This window comes from Ursus maritimus, unplaced genomic scaffold (assembly GCF_017311325.1).
Source record: "Ursus maritimus isolate PB19 unplaced genomic scaffold, ASM1731132v1 scaffold_10, whole genome shotgun sequence".
NCBI classification, from domain to species: domain Eukaryota; kingdom Metazoa; phylum Chordata; class Mammalia; order Carnivora; family Ursidae; genus Ursus; species Ursus maritimus.
The window spans coordinates 52,791,085-52,797,424 of record NW_024423344.1 but is presented as its reverse complement, the minus strand read 5'-3'; the positions used below and the strand labels follow the sequence as shown (position 1 = coordinate 52,797,424).

Sequence of the window (6,340 nt, the reverse complement as noted above, 5' to 3'; positions counted from 1 at the left end):
GGGCTCGATCCCAGGACCCTGGAATCATGACCTGAGCCGAAGGCAGATGCTTAACGACTGAGCCACCCAGGCGCCCCGTAAATGCAATTTTCTGCTCACCAGAAATTCTCTGCCATGTGGCTCTTTGTAGAGTTGTGTTCTTCTCTTAAACCATTTGATTCACCTCCATTCACGTCTGAAAATGGATTCTGGAAATTTTTGTTGTTTTTTTGTTTTGTTTCATTTTATTTTTAGATTTTATTTATTCATTTGAGAGAGAGAGAAACAGAGAGAGTACAAGCAGGGGGACAGGTAGAAGGAGAGGGGGATGCAGGCTCCCCACTGAGCAGGGAGCTAGATGTGGGGCTTGATCTCAGGACCTGGAGATCATGACCTGAGCCAAAGGCAGACGCTTAACCAACTGAGGGACCCAGGTGCCCCGAAAATTTTTGTTTTATTTTCAGGGAATACATGCTTAACCTTGATTATCATGCTATATACCTTGAGTCCAGAAAAAATTTTAATGTAGCCAAAGCTTAGTATGTTGCAACCTAGCACACCACATATTGGAATAGATTGTACTATACATAGCAAGTAGTCAAGGGCGGTGTTATTGAAACAGAGCAAAAATTTTCCCCTTGTTATTTTGGGACATTTCAAAAACGTGCCTCTGAGCTCTAGCATGGGGCTTGATTAATGCATGATTTCCTCTTTAAAATTAGAAACAGGAATCGAGAATGAAGCTTAATAATTTTCATTTGCTCTTCTTTTCCAAGCATTCTAATTAAGGCCTGGTTCCCAGACCTGATTAAGCAGCTCCTACGTCTGACTGCAGTTTTTAGTTATCCCTGCAAGGCAGGAACTCGAGCTTATTTGGAGTGAATGGGAACAATCTGGGAAGGAACAATGAGGTGGGATATGCTTGGGGGGGCGGGAGGGGGTTGTTTGGTTTTGGTTTTGCTCTTGTAATTAGAGTTTGCCATGTCCGTTGCAGAGTGTAACAGCACGATTCAACAACGAACGTCAAAAACGTCATTCTAAGGAAAACACCATTACTTTAGGACTCTCAGAGCATTCTGTCAAGAATATTCTAGTTTCGTTTGAATTCCTTGAGTGCAATGGTACAAGAGCAATATGTACTTTGTTTTATACTGTCTTAAAATGTAAAAGATGTAAGTGCTATCAGTATCCAATGCTCTCAGCCTCTTGGGTTCACTGTAATCATAAAATGAATTGGACGTATATTTTTTACGGCTTTCAGGGAGCAAAAAGATGAATAAAGGAACAGTAATTGTCAGGGCTCCTGGCTGGTTCAGTCGGTGAGCGTGCGACTCTTCACCTCGGGGTGGTAAACTCGAGCCCCATGTTGTAGAGATTACTTAAAAAATAAAGTCTTTAAAAAAAAAAAGAAAACAGTAATCATCAAACATGAATTCCCTCAAAACTATTTTTCTATTTGAAGATTATGGCCCTGAATTCAGAACATTAATTTTTGAAACATTGAAAAGTTGCACTGTAATACAGTCAGTGGCCATTAAATGTTTCTGGCTAATATTTAGAAAATAGATAACTAAGTTGTCCCTTGTATCAAAGGAGTAAAAGTTGACACTTGTCTTATGCAAATTATATAATCATGTTTGAGTAAAGCCAATTTCTCAGAAGATACATAGATGTCCTCCCAACCCTCATTTTTTAAATGAATTTTTAGTTACCACGGCAGAGCCCGGCCGTGAGTGGGGTCCAAACCTGAGACGCAGGGAGCTAGACTTCGCTCATACGTTCTTTCTCTATAGCTCATCTCTGCACTTCCATCCTCTGCATTCTCTCTCTACCTCCTAACTCAAAGAATACTTACTTGTTTCATCTTCCCAGGGTCACGTGAACTCCTCCCCACCAGTCACTGAAATTACTAAGTCAGAGTGTTTTACCAAGTCCCTTCCTTGCCATTCCCATTGCCAAGAGTCCATACCAGACCAATATTCCTTTGCTTCAGGGTTGGGTTGTATTGCCCTCATTGTTCTCAATGCTCTCTCTCCGTCTCTCTCTCTGCCCGCCCCCACGTCCACCTGCAAATCGGAGTCACATTGCTCTTCCTTAAACATCACTTCATTCACCTATTCTCCAGTTAAACAATCTCAGCCACATCCAGACTGATCATCAGGGACCTTTAAATCCTACATGCCTGACTGTCTCGGCGCCTCCCTTCCAAACCAGCCTTTACCATTAATACTTGCGTATCCAACGCCTTGAAAGAGTTCAAATAACTGGTGGCTCTTATCAGTTCCAATACAACAGGTCTGATGTGGAGCCTGGGATTCTGCTGTGACATTGTTGCTAGTGGTACAGACTACATTTTGAAAAACAAAGATTTAGACACTGTTCTCTTTGGTCATGGAAACACTGGCCTCTGGCAAGGGCTTATTTGAAGGATCAGAAAAGAGAATTAGATACAATAAAACATCTCATATCTGATCAAATCAAGTTAAAGATGGGGCAAACCTTAAGTTCTCTTCCAAAGTTATATAGTAGTGCATGATTAATTGATAACTGTGTACATATAAGCCATAAAATTATCTATATCCTATGGAAGTAAGGAAGGAAAAGAAGGAAAGAAAGAAAGCCCAATATTAACAATTGAAACTTCTAAAACAATTGTCCAACATATTTATAAGCTACATAAAACCCAAATACTACCACAAATAACATGACCAAACTTTGTCTGAATACTGTACTTCTGTCCTGGGCATCAAGCATTTATTTGCTTTTGCTCAGTCACTGCCCTCCCACCTGCAGCAATCCATGACCCGGATTCTCTCCATTTGTTCCACTACCCAGAGTCCAACACCCTTTAGCAAATGGCACCTCTTGCCTCTTTAAATCCCTGCATCACTGGGAAAACTAAAATTATGCTTTTCAAAAATCCTAGAGGGCCAATGTTATAGAGTTATATACTTTTATTTAAAGCACCCTTTTGTTTTAAGAGGTCCATGACTTCTACATTGTTTCCTGAGTAGAGTATTGGCAGAGATCAATAATCCAATAGAACAATCTTTGACATTGCACAGGCACCGCTCTTAATAACACTGCCTAGAACCGTGGTGGAAAGTAAAACTCAACATATTCATGATAAAAGTTTGAATCCTCTGCTCTTTCATCTGGGCTGCCAACATGCCATCCAGACTGAAAAAGACCCAGAAATCTGGGGGCCGCGGGAGCCATGGCCATGGCCCCGTCGACAAACACCAGAAGCACCCAGGAGGCCTGGGTGATGCTGGTGGCACACATCACCACAGGATCAACCAAGACAGATATCACCCAGCTTACTTTGGAGAAGCTGAGATGAGACATTCCCACTTGCAGAGGAACAAGAGCTTCCACCCAACTGTCAACCTTGATAAACTGTGGACCTTGGTCAGTGAGCAGACACATGGGTAAATGCTGGCAAAAACCAGACGAGAGCTGTTTCTATCATTGCTGTGGTACAATCGGGCTACTACACAGTTTGGGGAAAGGGCAAGCTCCCCAAACAGCCTGTCATCATGAAGACCAAATTCTTCAGTAAAAGAACTAAGGAGCAGATTAAGGGTGTCGGGGGAGGCTGAATCCTAGTAGCTTACAGCCAGGTGGAGAGAGGTTCATTAAATGCTAACAAGTGCTTTTCCAAAAAAAAAAAGAATCATCTGAACTCTGGGGCATCGAAGAAAGCTTTTCTCTTATGGAAGATGGATTTAGCATTTCAGTAGGTCTTCCGTAACTATAGCTCAGTTTTTATACAATGGAAAATTATATAAATTTGATAGAGTAAGCATTTTCAGATAATGGGAACTAATTTTTTCCATGTGTACTATTGCATCTTTTAATAGACCATAAAGTTGTAAGCACCATCTGTTAGTCTTGTAATAGACCCTCCTCAACCCCCAGCTAACTTGAATTCCATGTGACTTAATCCATGAATGGACATGTCATTTAAGCAAGCTAATCAAAGACCTTACCTGAAATTGACATATGAACTTGAGAAGTTCTGTTTCTACCAGGTTTGCTAATCTGAGAGAATATGAATCTGGGCTTTACAGTAGCCCAATATCCTGCCACTTAGAAAGAGTGTATGAACTCAAATGCATGTGTTCATATGAGGCAGAGGAGAGGAAGAGAGGACAGGAAGGAGAATAACAGAATAGGCTGGGAGGTGAGGGGAGAGGAGAAGAGCCCGTCCTGAGCTTTCAGCAGCTGTGTGTCCTTAATATCTCCATGCCTCTGTTTTCTCATATGTAAATCGGAGAAAGCAGTAATACCTCCAGCGTGTACTTATGGTGACAATTTAATGAATCCATATATGTCAAGTTTCAGTACTACTTGTCACATAGAAGTGGTCTCTCCGGGCACCCTCTCACCACGGCTTCCTGCACTCTCCTGGTCACTGCTCTCCTACTCCGCACTCAGCATTGACTCCTTCTACATACACCAACGGAAGTTAAAATCCTTAGCTCCTCACTTCAAAGGGAATTCACTGCTTAACAGCTTAATGCCATTTTGAGAATTTGTGTTTGTTACAGAAACAAAATAAAATAAAAACTGACAGAGTTAAGAACTTCATCTCGTCACAGATTTCAGTCCAGAATTTAGATGCAAACTTAGAGCAGTTATTTTCAAGTTGATATGATTAATATAATGGCAAAGCTAGCTTAATATTTCTGAGTAAAACGAAGAAGGAGAGAAATAAGGAAGGAGGGAGGGAGAGTTAAAGAGGGGGGAAAGAAAGAGGAAAGGAAGAGGGAGGGGAGGGAGGGGGAGGGGGAGAAGGGGGAGGGGATGGCAGGGAGGGAGGGAGTAAAACCACTCTCAGGAAAATCATGAAACTACATCAAAATTCACTGTAAAACAATCCCATTTCATATCCTATTAAGCTCCATAGGAAATGACATTTGCTACAGTAAGAAAAACAGATGGTGGAAGGAGAGAGGAAAATAAAATTCTTTGAAAACCGAGAATGAAAATGCCACTGCTAACACTTTGGGTCCCTCTGACGTGTTCATATATCAAGTTATAGCCTCCAAGACAGTCACTTTCTTCATCATATGCATGCCTTCCAGCCTAAAATAGTCCCACAGGGCTTCTAAAGTAAGACGTGTGTGGTGTTGGGGATGTGTGTTTGTGTGAGGTTGCGTGTGAGCTTGTGAGTGGGGCCAGGACAGGGAACAGTGGGGGTCATTCAAGCCCACGAGACAGGCAACCCTGACCGGGACACTTTGCCAGCAGCACAGTGATTCATCTTCCTCTCAGGCACAAGTACATCAAGGACTCTGTTTTGCTCTTAGTTCACATTTGTCCTCTTTAAACCAATGAGTCATAAGTTGGAAATATGTATGAAATAAGCAAGAAGAATATGTCACTGAGTTATTTCTGGTCGTTCAATATACACATCCTAGGACATCGTGCATTTGAAAGGCAAATTTTTTAATATGAGAGGTTTATACAAAGGAAACAGAATTGGTTCTGTAAGAAAAAAGAAAGTCAGGTGCAAGAAGAAATGGAGCCTGGTCAAACGATTAAGTTTAGGTGAAGAGAATCAAAATAGTTCTTTACGTTCTTAAAAGGATAATTTTCTTCCAAGGAAATTGCATAAATTCTTGGTCACTCGAATTAGCAGAGAAATATTCTTGCCAAAGTTGAGGGCTGGGAAACAAACGAGATGTGGTTTGCTGTAAAGCTGTTGCACTCCCCACAGCAAAAAATCAGCTTGATATGCGAACAGAATTCTTCCGTAATGCCTTCCCAGCCAAATCTAATTACCTGGGAAATCAGAGACTAAATGATTGAGTTTTATCATGAGAAAATAGAAACCGGAAGGCAGCCATATAAAATGCCTTGCCCAGTAATTACCAGTACAGGACCTTTTTCACTTACCCACTTGGTCAGTAGTTACCTGTCGGGCACCTGCCACGTGCCAGGTTGTAAGCATCCCCGGCGTTGAGGACAGAGCAGTGCACAGGCTGATGCTGCCCGTTTCCTCATGGACCTTAGGTTTCCCAGGGCAAATCATAATAGGAATAATATTTGTGACAGTCAGTGGTATGACTGTCTGGGCTTCCGGCAGGGAGTATGTGATAGAGACATGAAGATTTGAAATCGAGCTGAAATCCAAGTTGCTGAAGGATGAGAAGGTGTTGGCAAGAACATTCTAAGCAAAGAGAATATCATTGTCAATCCCTGTGGCTGGAAGGAATGGGGTTTCTGAGAAACTGAGAGAGGAGTGTTAATAAGAACATGGAAAGGGAGAAATAGAGACACAGGGCATGAGGCTGGAGAAGAACTGAGGTCGCATGCGGAAAACCTGCCAGGCCATGCTGAGGGCTATGGACTC

At 42.0% G+C, this 6,340-nt stretch overlaps 1 long non-coding RNA gene and 1 pseudogene across 1 annotated transcript in view; one reads left to right on the top strand and one right to left on the bottom strand.

Annotated features, from left to right (window-relative positions):
- The window catches only part of LOC103659192, a 194,054-nt gene that overhangs the window by 148,692 nt on the left and 39,022 nt on the right, over positions 1 to 6,340 (bottom strand). The window lies entirely within an intron of this gene.
- On the top strand, positions 3,142 to 4,407 carry LOC121101179 (annotated as a pseudogene).